General features: G+C 47.2%; 11 non-coding genes across 11 annotated transcripts; 2 read left to right on the forward strand and 9 right to left on the reverse strand.

The window, feature by feature from the left end:
- Nucleotides 1-347: 347 nt before the first annotated feature.
- On the reverse strand, nt 348-419 carry trnag-ucc (transfer RNA glycine (anticodon UCC)). The gene has a single exon. It is a non-coding gene; the product is annotated as a tRNA-Gly (tRNA).
- A 530-nt stretch (nt 420-949) lies between these two features.
- On the reverse strand, nt 950-1021 carry trnag-ucc (transfer RNA glycine (anticodon UCC)). Its single transcript has one exon. It is a non-coding gene; the product is annotated as a tRNA-Gly (tRNA).
- Nucleotides 1022-3071: 2050 nt separating this feature from the next.
- trnag-ucc (transfer RNA glycine (anticodon UCC)) lies at nt 3072-3143 on the reverse strand. The gene has a single exon. It is a non-coding gene; the product is annotated as a tRNA-Gly (tRNA).
- Nucleotides 3144-3671: 528 nt separating this feature from the next.
- On the reverse strand, nt 3672-3743 carry trnag-ucc (transfer RNA glycine (anticodon UCC)). The gene has a single exon. It is a non-coding gene; the product is annotated as a tRNA-Gly (tRNA).
- A 1188-nt stretch (nt 3744-4931) lies between these two features.
- Nucleotides 4932-5003, reverse strand: trnag-ucc (transfer RNA glycine (anticodon UCC)). Its single transcript has one exon. It is a non-coding gene; the product is annotated as a tRNA-Gly (tRNA).
- Nucleotides 5004-5532: 529 nt separating this feature from the next.
- trnag-ucc (transfer RNA glycine (anticodon UCC)) lies at nt 5533-5604 on the reverse strand. Its single transcript has one exon. It is a non-coding gene; the product is annotated as a tRNA-Gly (tRNA).
- Nucleotides 5605-6132: 528 nt separating this feature from the next.
- On the reverse strand, nt 6133-6204 carry trnag-ucc (transfer RNA glycine (anticodon UCC)). The gene has a single exon. It is a non-coding gene; the product is annotated as a tRNA-Gly (tRNA).
- Nucleotides 6205-6539: 335 nt separating this feature from the next.
- On the forward strand, nt 6540-6611 carry trnad-guc (transfer RNA aspartic acid (anticodon GUC)). Its single transcript has one exon. It is a non-coding gene; the product is annotated as a tRNA-Asp (tRNA).
- A 2754-nt stretch (nt 6612-9365) lies between these two features.
- On the reverse strand, nt 9366-9437 carry trnag-ucc (transfer RNA glycine (anticodon UCC)). The gene has a single exon. It is a non-coding gene; the product is annotated as a tRNA-Gly (tRNA).
- Nucleotides 9438-9773: 336 nt separating this feature from the next.
- trnad-guc (transfer RNA aspartic acid (anticodon GUC)) lies at nt 9774-9845 on the forward strand. Its single transcript has one exon. It is a non-coding gene; the product is annotated as a tRNA-Asp (tRNA).
- Nucleotides 9846-10886: 1041 nt separating this feature from the next.
- On the reverse strand, nt 10887-10958 carry trnag-ucc (transfer RNA glycine (anticodon UCC)). Its single transcript has one exon. It is a non-coding gene; the product is annotated as a tRNA-Gly (tRNA).
- Between the last annotated feature and the right edge of the window lie 3762 nt (nt 10959-14720).

Genomic DNA, 14720 nt, shown 5'->3' on the forward strand with positions numbered 1-14720 from the left:
CTTAACCCGTTTTACACAGACACTTCAAATTTAAATGGTATTAGATTATTTGTTTGGCTTAACTGGCTTCTGTGAAGCGATGACCTAAAATGACGCATGAGGCCTTTCCTGGTCGGGGGGCGCTGATCGGGGGCGACTACCTATCTCTGCAACTCCTCGTTAGTATAGTGGACAGTATCTCCGCCTGTCACGCGGAAGACCGGGGTTCGATTCCCCGACGGGGAGACTTAGTCCTTTTACTGCTGCCCAAAGACCCATGCAAAAGTTTTGCTCCAGCCACGAGTTAAATGAGGAGTTGGCCAGGGGCCCCGGACGACTGTTTTAACGACAGCTTGAGCAAAAGGCAATGCGTTGGCCGGGAATCGAACCCGGGTCAACTGCTTGGAAGGCAGCTATGCTCACCACTATACCACCAACGCAGGCGGTTGGGCATAGACTGGATGCCGCCTTGTGCGGTCAGCAAGAATGCTGGCAACACATTAGCAGCTGGCAGGAACCGAAACTCTCTTTGTTTGGGCCCGGCACTGGAAAAAATACGCATGAACTTTTTGACCGGACCTACCAGGCTCTTTATTAAAAAAGCAAGCTCTCTAATTTAATAACGTAACCCGTTTTACACAGACACTTCATATTTAAATGGTATTAGATGATTTTTTTGGCTTCACTGGCTTCTGTGAAGCGATGACCTAAAATGACGCATGAGGCCGTTCCTGGTCGGGGGGGCGCTGATCGGGGGCGACTACCTTTCTCTGTTACTCCTCGTTAGTATAGTGGACAGTATCTCCGCCTGTCACGCGGAAGACCGGGGTTCGATTCCCCGACGGGGAGACCTAGTCCTTTACTGCTGCCCAAAGACCCATGCAAAAGTTTTGCTCCAGCCACGAGTTAAATGAGGAGTTGGCCAGGGGCCCCGGACGACTGTTTTAACGACAGCTTGAGCAAAAGGCGATGCGTTGGCCGGGAATCGAACCCGGGTCAACTGCTTGGAAGGCAGCTATGCTCACCACTATACCACCAACGCAGGCGGTTGGGCATAGACTGGATGCCGCCTTGTGCGGTCAGCAAGAATGCTGGCAACACATTAGCAGCTGGCAGGAACCGAAACTCTCTTTGTTTGGGCCCGGCACTGGAAAAAATACGCATGAACTTTTTGACCGGACCTACCAGGCTCTTTATTAAAAAAGCAAGCTCTCTAATTTAATAACGTAACCCGTTTTACACAGACACTTCATATTTAAATGGTATTAGATGATTTGTTTGGCTTCACTGGCTTCTGTGAAGCGATGACCTAAAATGACGTATGAGGCCGTTCCTGGTCGGGGGGCGCTGATCGGGGGCGACTACCTGTCTCTGCAACTCCTCGTTAGTATAGTGGACAGTATCTCCGCCTGTCACGCGGAAGACCGGGGTTCGATTCCCCGACGGGGAGACCTAGTCCTTTACTGCTGCCCAAAGACCCATGCAAAAGTTTTGCTCCAGCCACGAGTTAAATGAGGAGTTGGCCAGGGGCCCCGGACGTCTGTTTTAACGACAGCTTGAGCAAAAGGCAATACGTTGGCAGGGAATCGAACCCAGGTCAACTGCTTGGAAGGCAGCTATGCTCACCACTATACCACCAACGCAGGCGGTTGGGCATAGACTGGATGCCGCCTTGTGCGGTCAGCAAGAATGCTGGCAACACATTAGCAGCTGGCAGGAACCGAAACTCTCTTTGTCTGGGCCCGGCACTGGAAAAAAACGCATGAACTTTTTGACCGGACCTACCAGGCTCTTTATTAAAAAAGCAAGCTCTCTAATTTAATAACGTAACCCGTTTTACACAGACACTTCATATTTAAATGGTATTAGATGATTTGTCTGGCTTCACTGGCTTCTGTGAAGCGATGACCTAAAATGACGCATGAGGCCGTTCCTGGTCAGGGGGGCGCTGATTGGGGGCGACTACCTATCTCTGCAACTCCTCGTTAGTATAGTGGACAGTATCTCCGCCTGTCACGCGGAATACCGGGGTTCGATTCCCCGACGGGGAGACCTAGTCCTTTACTGCTGCCCAAAGACCCATGCAAAAGTTTTGCTCCAGCCACGAGTTAAAGGAGGAGTTGGCCAGGGCCATACTAGGGCCATTTTTCCACCACATTTTGAATTTTGGGTGCATATTAATTCTGCTGGCATTTTTTGCCACCAAACCCTGATAACATTAAGAGAAACATAAACGACAAAACTAACAGTTTTCTATATTGTTTTTCGTCATTGGAAAGAACAACATTTTTGGCTTTAAAGCATGATTTAAAAAGAAATGTGGCAAATGTTATACAAAACATATACCGTCATTAATTATCATTTGAATATTGACAACATTAAGCTACATTTGAAAACATAATTGTGTATAAAGAGGCATGCTGTTTTGACTAATATTAATCTCTCTAGATTTAAAGATAGTCAAATTAACTATAACAAACAGGTTAAACAAGCCATAGCTTACTTTTAGACGTGGTGAATGAAGTTCGACTGTTCGAGGTTGTGATGGTCGTCCGATATCCCTTGCCAGTTATTATGCGTACAAAAAATCTTCTTGCATTAATATGGTCATTTTCTAGTGTTTATATCCAAAAAGATACGATGCAGGGAGATGTTTTTGTATTTAGCGCGCTCAGCGCGATGTAGGCTATTTCTGGACTTGTGCAGCGTCACGCAATCGCGCAGAATCTGATGACGTCAATGGTTCCGTTGCTTTCATTTTGTTTATCAATGGATGTTGCGATGATTTATATAAAAATGTATATCAAGTCATTCTCGAGTCATACAGTTCAAGTCAAGTCAAGTCTCAAGTCATTGGATCTCAAGTCAAAGTCAAGTCGAGTCATTTTTTTTATTTAGTCAAGCAAGTCTCAAATCCTTAAATTTGCGACTCGAGTCTGACTCGAGTCAAGTCATGTGACTCGAGTCCCCCATCTCTGCCTTTACTGCTGCCCAAAGACCCATGCAAAAGTTTTGCTCCAGCCACGAGTTAAATGAGGAGTTGGCCAGGGGCCCCGGACGACTGTTTTAACGACAGCTTGAGCAAAAGGCAATGCGTTGGCCGGGAATCGAACCCGGGTCAACTGCTTGGAAGGCAGCTATGCTCACCACTATACCACCAACGCAGGCGGTTGGGCACAGACTGGATGCCGCCTTGTGCGGTCAGCAAGAATGCTGGCAACACATTAGCAGCTGGCAGGAACCGAAACTCTCTTTGTTTGGGCCCGGCACTGGAAAAAAACGCATGAACTTTTTGACCGGACCTACCAGGCTCTTTATTAAAAAAGCAAGCTCTCTAATTTAATAACGTAACCCGTTTTACACAGACACTTCATATTTAAATGGTATTAGATGATTTGTTTGGCTTCACTGGCTTCTGTGAAGCGATGACCGAAAATGACGCATGAGGCCGTTCCTGGTCGGGGGGCGCTGATCGGGGGCGACTACCTGTCTCTGCAACTCCTCGTTAGTATAGTGGACAGTATCTCCGCCTGTCACGCGGAAGACCGGGGTTCGATTCCCCGACGGGGAGACCTAGTCCTTTACTGCTGCCCAAAGACCCATGCAAAAGTTTTGCTCCAGCCACGAGTTAAATGAGGAGTTGGCCAGGGGCCCCGGACGACTGTTTTAACGACAGCTTGAGCAAAAGGCAATGCGTTGGCCGGGAATCGAACCCGGGTCAACTGCTTGGAAGGCAGCTATGCTCACCACTATACCACCAACGCAGGCGGTTGGGCATAGACTGGATGCCGCCTTGTGCGGTCAGCAAGAATGCTGGCAACACATTAGCAGCTGGCAGGAACCGAAACTCTCTTTGTTTGGGCCCGGCACTGGAAAAAAACGCATGAACTTTTTGACCGGACCTACCAGGCTCTTTATTAAAAAAGCAAGCTCTCTAATTTAATAACGTAACCCGTTTTACACAGACACTTCATATTTAAATGGTATTAGATGATTTGTTTGGCTTCACTGGCTTCTGTGAAGCGATGACCTAAAATGACGCATGAGGCCGTTCCTGGTCGGGGGGCGCATTAACTTTTTGACCTGACCTACCAGGCTCTTTATTAAAAAAGCAAGCTCTCTAATTTACACAGACACTTCATATTTAAATGGTATTAGATGATTTGTTTGGCTTCACTGGCTTCTGTGAAGCGATGACCTAAAATGACGCATGAGGCCGTTCCTGGTCGGGGGGCGCTGATCAGGGGCGACTACCTGTCTCTGCAACTCCTCGTTAGTATAGTGGACAGTATCTCCGCCTGTCACGCGGAAGACCTGACCTACCAGGCTCTTTATTAAAAAAGCAAGCTCTCTAATTTAATAACGTAACCCGTTTTACACAGACACTTCATATTTAAATGGTATTAGATGATTTGTTTGGCTTCACTGGGTCGGGCATAGACTGGATGCCGCCTTGTGCGGTCAGCAAGAATGCTCGCAACACATTAGCAGCTGGCAGGACCCGAAACTCTCTTTGTTTGGGCCCGGCACTGGAAAAAAACGCATTAACTTTTTGACCTGACCTACCAGGCTCTTTATTAAAAAAGCAAGCTCTCTAATTTAATAACGTAACCCGTTTTACACAGACACTTCATATTTAAATGGTATTAGATGATTTGTTTGGCTTCACTGGCTTCTGTGAAGCGATGACCTAAAATGACGCATGAGGCCGTTCCTGGTCGGGGGGCGCTGATCAGGGGCGACTACCTGTCTCTGCAACTCCTCGTTAGTATAGTGGACAGTATCTCCGCCTGTCACGTGGAAGACCGGGGTTCGATTCCCCGACGGTGAGACCTAGTCCTTTACTGCTGCCCAAAGACCCATGCAAAAGTTTTGCTCCAGCCACGAGTTAAATGAGGAGTTGGCCAGAGGCCCCGGACGACTGTTTTAACGACAGCTTGAGCAAAAGGCAATGCGTTGGCCGGGAATCGAACCCGGGTCAACTGCTTGGAAGGCAGCTATGCTCACCACTATACCACCAACGCAGATGGTCGGGCATAGACTGGATGCCGGCTTGTGCGGTCAGCAAGAATGCTCGCAACACATTAGCAGCTGGCAGGACCCGAAACTCTCTTTGTTTGGGCCCGGCACTGGAAAAAAACGCATTAACTTTTTGACCTGACCTACCAGGCTCTTTATTAAAAAAGCAAGCTCTCTAATTTGATAACTTAACCCGTTTTACACAGACACTTCATATTTAAATGGTATTAGATGATTTGTTTGGCTTAACTGGCTTCTGTGAAGCGATGACCTAAAATGACGCATGAGGCCTTTCCTGGTCGGGGGGCGCTGATCGGGGGCGACTACCTATCTCTGCAACTCCTTGTTAGTATAGTGGACAGTATCTCCGCCTGTCACGCGGAAGACCGGGGTTCGATTCCCAGACGGGGAGACTTAGTCCTTTTACTGCTGCCCAAAGACCCATGCAAAAGTTTTGCTCCAGCCACGAGTTAAATGAGGAGTTGGCCAGGGGCCCCGGACGACTGTTTTAACGACAGCTTGAGCAAAAGGCGATGCGTTGGCCGGGAATCGAACCCGGGTCAACTGCTTGGAAGGCAGCTATGCTCACCACTATACCACCAACGCAGGCGGTTGGGCATAGACTGGATGCTGCCTTGTGCGGTCAGCAAGAATGCTGGCAACACATTAGCAGCTGGCAGGAACCGAAACTCTCTTTGTTTGGGCCCGGCACTGGAAAAAAACGCATGAACTTTTTGACCGGACCTACCAGGCTCTTTATTAAAAAAGCAAGCTCTCTAATTTAATAACGTAACCCGTTTTACACAGACACTTCATATTTAAATGGTATTAGATTATTCGTTTGGCTTCACTGGCTTCTGTGAAGCGATGACCTAAAATGACGCATGAGGCCGTTCCTGGTCGGGGGGCGCTGTTCGGGGGCGACTATCTGTCTCTGCAACTCCTCGTTAGTATAATGGACAGTATCTCCGCCTGTCACGCGGAAGACCGGGGTTCGATTCCCCGACGGGGAGACCTAGTCCTTTACTGCTGCCCAAAGACCCATGCAAAAGTTTTGCTCCAGCCACGAGTTAAATGAGGAGTTGGCCAGGGGCCCCGGACGACTGTTTTAACGACAGCTTGAGCAAAAGGCAATGCGTTGGCCGGGAATCGAACCCGGGTCAACTGCTTGGAAGGCAGCTATGCTCACCACTATACCACCAACGCAGATGGTCGGGCATAGACTGGATGCCGCCTTGTGCGGTCAGCAAGAATGCTCGCAACACATTAGCAGCTGGCAGGACCCGAAACTCTCTTTGTTTGGGCCCGGCACTGGAAAAAAACGCATTAACTTTTTGACCTGACCTACCAGGCTCTTTATTAAAAAAGCAAGCTCTCTAATTTAATAACTTAACCCGTTTTACACAGACACTTCATATTTAAATGGTATTAGATGATTTGTTTGGCTTCACTGGCTTCTGTGAAGCGATGACCTAAAATGACGCATGAGGCCGTTCCTGGTCGGGGGGCGCTGATCGGGGGCGACTACCTTTCTCTGCAACTCCTCGTTAGTATAGTGGACAGTATGTCCGCCTGTCACGCGGAAGACCGGGGTTCGATTCCCCGACGGGGAGACCTAGTCCTTTACTGCTGTCCAAAGACCCATGCAAAAGTTTTGCTCCAGCCACGAGTTAAATGAGGAGTTGGCCAGGGGCCCCGGACGACTGTTTTAACGACAGCTTGAGCAAAAGGCAATGCGTTGGCCGGGAATCGAGCCCGGGTCAACTGCTTGGAAGGCAGCTATGCTCACCACTATACCACCAACGCAGTTGGTCGGGCATAGACTGGATGCCGGGTTGTGCGGTCAGCAAGAATGCTCGCAACACATTAGCAGCTGGCAGGACCCGAAACTCTCTTTGTTTGGACCCGGCACTGGAAAAAGACGCATTAACTTTTTGACCTGACCTACCAGGCTCTTTATTAAAATAGCAAGCTCTCTAATTTAATAACGTAACCCGTTTTACACAGACACTTCATATTTAAATGGTATTAGATGATTTTTTTGGCTTCACTGGCTTCTGTGAAGCGATGACCTAAAATGACGCATGAGGCCGTTCCTGGTCGGGGGGGCGCTGATCGGGGGCGACTACCTTTCTCTGTTACTCCTCGTTAGTATAGTGGACAGTATCTCCGCCTGTCACGCGGAAGACCGGGGTTCGATTCCCCGACGGGGAGACCTAGTCCTTTACTGCTGCCCAAAGACCCATGCAAAAGTTTTGCTCCAGCCACGAGTTAAAGGAGGAGTTGGCCAGGGCCATACTAGGGCCATTTTTTCACCACATTTTGAATTTTGGGTGCATATTAATTCTGCTGGCATTTTTTGCCACCAAACCCTGATAACATTAAGAGAAACATAAACGACAAAACTAACAGTTTTCTATATTGTTTTTCGTCATTGGAAAGAACAACATTTTTGGCTTTAAAGCATGATTTAAAAAGAAATGTGGCAAATATTATACAAAACATATACCGTCATTAATTATCATTTGAATATTGACAACATTAAGCTACATTTGAAAACATAATTGTGTATAAAGAGGCATGCTGTTTTGACCAATATTAATCTCTCTAGATTTAAAGATAGTCAAATTAACTATAACAAACAGGTTAAACAAGCCATAGCTTACTTTTAGACGTGGTGAATGAAGTTCGACTGTTCGAGGTTGTGATGGTCGTCCGATATCCCTTGCCAGTTATTATGCGTACAAAAAATCTTCTTGCATGAATATGGTCATTTTCTAGTGTTTATATCCAAAAAGATACGATGCAGGGAGATGTTTTTGTATTTAGCGCGCTCAGCGCGATGTAGGCTATTTCTGGACTTGTGCAGCGTCACGCAATCGCGCAGAATCTGATGACGTCAATGGTTCCGTTGCTTTCATTTTGTTTATCAATGGATGTTGCGATGATTTATATAAAAATGTATATCAAGTCATTCTCGAGTCATACAGTTCAAGTCAAGTCAAGTCTCAAGTCATTGGATCTCAAGTCAAAGTCAAGTCGAGTCATTTTTTTAATTTAGTCAAGCAAGTCTCAAGTCCTTAAATTTGCGACTCGAGTCTGACTCGAGTCAAGTCATGTGACTCGAGTCCCCCATCTCTGCCTTTACTGCTGCCCAAAGACCCATGCAAAAGTTTTGCTCCAGCCACGAGTTAAATGAGGAGTTGGCCAGGGGCCCCGGACGACTGTTTTAACGACAGCTTGAGCAAAAGGCGATGCGTTGGCCGGAAATCGAACCCGGGTCAACTGCTTGGAAGGCAGCTATGCTCACCACTATACCACCAACGCAGGCGGTTGGGCATAGACTGGATGCCGCCTTGTGCGGTCAGCAAGATTGCTGGCAACACATTAGCAGCTGGCAGGAACCGAAATTCTCTTTGTTTGGGCCCGGCACTGGAAAAAAACGCATGAACTTTTTGACCGGACCTACCAGGCTCTTTATTAAAAAAGCAAGCTCTCTAATTTAATAACGTAACCCGTTTTACACAGACATTTCATATTTAAATGGTATTAGATTATTCGTTTGGCTTCACTGGCTTCTGTGAAGCGATGACCTAAAATGACGCATGAGGCCGTTCCTGGTCGGGGGGCGCTGATCGGGGGCGACTACCTGTCTCTGCAACTCCTCGTTAGTATAGTGGACAGTATCTCCGCCTGTCACGCGGAAGAACGGGGTTCGATTCCCCGACGTGGAGACCTAGTCCTTTACTGCTGCCCAAAGACCCATGCAAAAGTTTTGCTCCAGCCACGAGTTAAATGAGGAGTTGGCCAGGGGCCCCGGATGACTTTTTTAACGACAGCTTGAGCAAAAGGAAATGGGTCGGGCATAGACTGGATGCCGCCTTGTGCGGTCAGCAAGAATGCTCGCAACACATTAGCAGCTGGCAGGACCCGAAACTCTCTTTGTTTGGGCCCGGCACTGGAAAAAAACGCATTAACTTTTTGACCTGACCTACCAGGCTCTTTATTAAAAAAGCAAGCTCTCTAATTTAATAACGTAACCCGTTTTACACAGACACTTCATATTTAAATGGTATTAGATGATTTGTTTGGCTTCACTGGCTTCTGTGAAACGATGACCTAAAATGACGCATGAGGCCGTTCCTGGTCGGGGGCGACTACCTGTCTCTGCAACTCCTCGTTAGTATAGTGGACAGTATCTCCACCTGTCACGCGGAAGACCGGGGTTCGATTCCCCGACGGGGAGACCTAGTCCTTTACTGCTGTCCAAAGACCCATGCAAAAGTTTTGCTCCAGCCACAAGTTAAATGAGGAGTTGGCCAGGGGCCCCGGACGACTGTTTTAACGACAGCTTGAGCAAAAGGCAATGCGTTGGCCGGGAATCGAACCCGGGTCAACTGCTTGGAAGGCAGCTATGCTCACCACTATACCACCAACGCAGATGGTCGGGCATAGACTGGATGCCGCCTTGTGCGGTCAGCAAGAATGCTCGCAACACATTAGCAGCTGGCAGGACCCGAAACTCTCTTTGTTTGGGCCCGGCACTGGAAAAAAACGCATTAACTTTTTGACCTGACCTACCAGGCTCTTTATTAAAAAAGCAAGCTCTCTAATTTAATAACGTAACCCGTTTTACACAGACACTTCATATTTAAATGGTATTAGATGATTTTTTTGGCTTCACTGGCTTCTGTGAAGCGATGACCTAAAATGACGCATGAGGCCGTTCCTGGTCGGGGGGGCGCTGATCGGGGGCGACTACCTTTCTCTGTTACTCCTCGTTAGTATAGTGGACAGTATCTCCGCCTGTCAAGCGGAAGACCGGGGTTCGATTCCCCGACGGGGAGACCTAGTCCTTTACTGCTGCCCAAAGACCCATGCAAAAGTTTTGCTCCAGCCACGAGTTAAAGGAGGAGTTGGCCAGGGCCATACTAGGGCCATTTTTTCACCACATTTTGAATTTTGGGTGCATATTAATTCTGCTGGCATTTTTTGCCACCAAACCCTGATAACATTAAGAGAAACATAAACGACAAAACTAACAGTTTTCTATATTGTTTTTCGTCATTGGAAAGAACAACATTTTTGGCTTTAAAGCATGATTTAAAAAGAAATGTGGCAAATGTTATACAAAACATATACCGTCATTAATTATCATTTGAATATTGACAACATTAATTTACATTTGAAAACATAATTGTGTATAAAGAGGCATGCTGTTTTGACCAATATTAATCTCTCTAGATTTAAAGATAGTCAAATTAACTATAACAAACAGGTTAAACAAGCCATAGCTTACTTTTAGACGTGGTGAATGAAGTTCGACTGTTCGAGGTTGTGATGGTCGTCCGATATCCCTTGCCAGTTATTATGCGTACAAAAAATCTTCTTGCATGAATATGGTCATTTTCTAGTGTTTATATCCAAAAAGATACGATGCAGGGAGATGTTTTTGTATTTAGCGCGCTCACCGCGATGTAGGCTATTTCTGGACTTGTGCAGCGTCACGCAATCGCGCAGAATCTGATGACGTCAATGGTTCCGTTGCTTTCATTTTGTTTATCAATGGATGTTGCGATGATTTATATAAAAATGTATATCAAGTCATTCTCGAGTCATACAGTTCAAGTCAAGTCAAGTCTCAAGTCATTGGATCTCAAGTCAAAGTCAAGTCGAGTCATTTTTTTAATTTAGTCAAGCAAGTCTCAAGTCCTTAAATTTGCGACTCGAGTCTGACTCGAGTCAAGTCATGTGACTCGAGTCCCCCATCTCTGCCTTTACTGCAGCCCAAAGACCCATGCAAAAGTTTTGCTCCAGCCACGAGTTAAATGAGGAGTTGGCCAGGGGCCCTGGACGACTGTTTTAACGACAGCTTGAGCAAAAGGCGATGCGTTGGCCGGGAATCGAACCCGGGTCAACTGCTTGGAAGGCAGCTATGCTTACCACTATACCACCAACGCAGGCGGTTGGGCATAGACTGGATGCCGCCTTGTGCGGTCAGCAAGAATGCTGGCAACACATTAGCAGCTGGCAGGAACCGAAACTCTCTTTGTTTGGGCCCGGCACTGGAAAAAAACGCATGAACTTTTTGACCTGACCTACCAGGCTCTTTATTAAAAAAGCAAGCTATCTAATTTAATAACTTAACCCGTTTTACACAGACACTTCATATTTAAATGGTATTAGATTATTCGTTTGGCTTCACTGGCTTCTGTGAAGCGATGACCTAAAATGACGCATGAGGCCGTTCCTGGTCGGGGGCGCTGATCGGGGGCGACTACCTATCTCTGCAACTCCTCGTTAGTATAGTGGACAGTATCTCCGCCTGTCACGCGGAAGACTGGGGTTCGATTCCCCGACGGGGTGACCTAGTCCTTTACTGCTGCCCAAAGACCCATGCAAAAGTTTTGCTCCAGCCACGAGTTAAATGAGGAGTTGGCCAGGGGCCCCGGATGACTGTTTTAACGACAGTGTTACGTGCCCACTAAATGAGTTTGAACAGGGACAACATAACACATAAAAACGACACCTCAAGCGATATACATAAATGAGTACATAAACGTGCCCACTAAATGAGTTTGAACAGGGACAACATAACACATAAAAACGACACCACAAATATTCCGGTGAGTCTTCCGGGTCCGCTGACTGCTGTTCTAGCTAAATCTACACTAAACAACGTGATAACCCAACACCAATACCACCAGCTCGAAACAAAAGAAAAACGGGTAAGACGTGGTACATACACAAGCGTCCCGCTAAGAACGGCATAAGAAAGAAACATGAAACATGACGCTGATCATGTAGACGCCTCTGTGGAGACGAGCGCCTGAGAGCACTCTGAAGGGCGCGCGCGCTGCCATCAGAGACGACTCAGCAATGAAAGTGAGAGCGTCAACACGGGTGTGAGAGAGAGAGCGGATGTCGATCTCGGCGTCCTTATAGTAGCAAGCCCCGCCCACTCGCAGCTGGCGAGACGTCACGTGACCTATGGGGAGAGACAGCGAGAAAGAACAGCACAGACATTGTTCCCAACAGGCTGACCAACGTAACACCCCCACCCTTAAAGAAAATAAATTGGGATTAAATCAATAACCAATAAACAGATTATAAATAAACAGATTATAAATAACATTTACAAACCCACAAACAGCAAGGACTCCGAAACATGCTGAACTAAAACAGGGAAGAGAAAAAAAAATTAAACAATTTATTTGGCAATTTTCAACAGGACCGAGGCAATGCATCTGCAACTACGTTGTCACGTCCTCGAATATGTCTAATCTCCAAGTTGCAACCTTGAAGGATCAAACTCCACCGCATTAAACGTTGGTTGGAATTTCTCATGCGATCAAGAAAAACCAAAGGGTTGTGGTCTGTATAGACCACCACCGGACACAAAGCACCTCCGACATAGACCTCGAAGTGCTGAAAGGCAAGCACTAGAGCAAGGGCTTCCTTTTCTATTGTCGAATAAGCACGCTGACAGCGGGTAAACTTACGCGAAAAAAAACAGACAGGGTGTTCAAAACCATCCCCGTCCTGTTGCAGAAGAACGGCTCCCGCTCCCAGATCACTCGCGTCAACAGCGATGGAAAAAGGCAGAGAAAAATTAGGAGCGGCTAGCACAGGCGCAGTAGTCAACAGTGCTTTTATAGAGTCGAAAGCAGCTTGACTCCGTGAAGTCCAGATATAAGACACCTTCGGACTCAGCAGATCAGTGAGAGGTGAGGCAAGAGCAGAGAAGTTTTTACAAAACGACCGATAGTAGCCGACCATGCCAAGGAAGCGGCGGAGTTCGCGGCGGGTTGTTGGAGAAGGATAATTCAAAATCGCCTCCACTTTAGACTGGACAGGGCGCACCTGCCCCCGACCAACCACTTTACCCAGATACACCACAGTGGCCTGGCCAAACTCACACTTAGCCAGGTTAATGGTCAAATTAGCTTCAGACAACCTGCCAAACACAGTAGAAAGATGGGTCATATGCGAAAACCAGGAGTCACTATAGATGATCAAATCATCTAAATAAGCCTCGCAGTTGGACACCCCTTCAAGAACGCCGTTGATAAGCCTCTGAAAGGTGGCAGGATCGTTACGAAGGCCGAAGGCCATAGCGGTGTACTGGAGGAAGTGATCAGGTGTTACAAAGGCTGAGATCTCCTTGGCACGGAGCGTCAACGGAACCTGCCAGTAACCCTTCAATAGGTCAATTTTACTGACGAATACAGCGGAACCCAGACGATCAACACAATCGTCAATGCGCGGTAATGGGTAACTGTCAGGCCTTGTGACAGCATTCACCCTCCTAAAATCCGTGCAAAACCGGGTGGAACCGTCACTCTTTGGAACAAGTAAACAAGGCGAACTCCACGGACTATTACTAGACTCTGCAATGCCGTTTCTTAGCATAAACTTCACCTCATTTGAAAACAACAACCTTTTATGTGGATTTACACGATACGGATGTTGTTTAATTGGGCATGTAGCGCCCACATCAATGTCATGCTCAATTTTCGTTGTCCGATGCGGCACATCAGGAAACAGGTTCTCATACTGCTTAAACAGAGAGACTAAGTCGTTACGTTCCAAGGTGGATAAGTTAGACAAAAATGAATCTAAATCATTAAGAACCTCAGAATTCTTCATTCTTCCTTCAATAACCTCCCTCGAGGGAATACGACCTTCATCTTCCAACAAAGGACTAAACACAGCGCCCTGTTGTACCGACGGAAACACATTCTCAACATGCGCCGTCACCGCCAGCGAAGCAGCAACTTCAGCACCCCACTTCTTGGACAGCGCCACTTTTGGCACGCGAACATCAGTTCTGTTAACTGAAGTGGAAGGCGATTTGAGCTCCGTAACTGAACCTTCTCCTCGATCACAAAACAGCTTCAGACGATTAATGTGACACAACGTAGTCTTTCTCCTTCGATCTGGGGTAGAGATAACATAGTTTAAATCACCCACTCGTCGTTCGACACGATAGGGACCACTGTAACGAGCCTGCAAAGCAGAACCCAACCCAGGAATCAACACGAGAACTCTATCCCCAGGACTGAAACTTCGAGAAACAGCCCTCTGATCAAATCTCTGCTTCATTCTCTTCTGACAGACCCCTAAATTATCTCTAGCCAACTGACATGCACGACTGAGTCTACTACGCATCTTAGACACATAATCCGTCAAACTGAGACAATCTTTAGGCTCAGCAAGCCAAGACTCCTTCAACAGCTTTAAAGGTCCCCGAACCGTGTGCCCAAAAACCAGCTCCGACGGGCTAAAACCCAAACTCTCTTGTACCACCTCGCGCACAGCAAAAAGAGCAGACGGAACCCCTTCGTCCCAATCACGCTGGAACTCGAGGCAAAAACACTTGAGTATACTCTTCAAAGTTTGATGGAACCTCTCGAGTGCACCTTGAGTCTGCGGACGGTACGGACTGGATGTAACATGATGGACCGCGAGCTGACGCATAACTTGTGCGAACACACGAGACATAAAATTGGTGCCGCGGTCTGTCTGAACTGTTTTTGGGAGGCCAAAAAGAGAGAAGAAACCCATCAGGGCTTTTATAATGACCGGAGCTGTGATTTTGCGGAGCGGGACAGCTTCTGGAAAACGAGTCGAGCTACACATTATGGTGAGCAACCATTGATTCCCAGTCTTTGTTCGAGGCAATGGACCAACACAGTCCAGTATAATATTTTCAAAAGGCT

Source organism: Rhinichthys klamathensis, unplaced genomic scaffold, assembly GCF_029890125.1.
Source record: "Rhinichthys klamathensis goyatoka isolate OS25496 unplaced genomic scaffold, OSU_Roscu_1.1 h1tg000176l_1, whole genome shotgun sequence".
NCBI classification, from domain to species: Eukaryota; Metazoa; Chordata; class Actinopteri; order Cypriniformes; family Leuciscidae; genus Rhinichthys; species Rhinichthys klamathensis.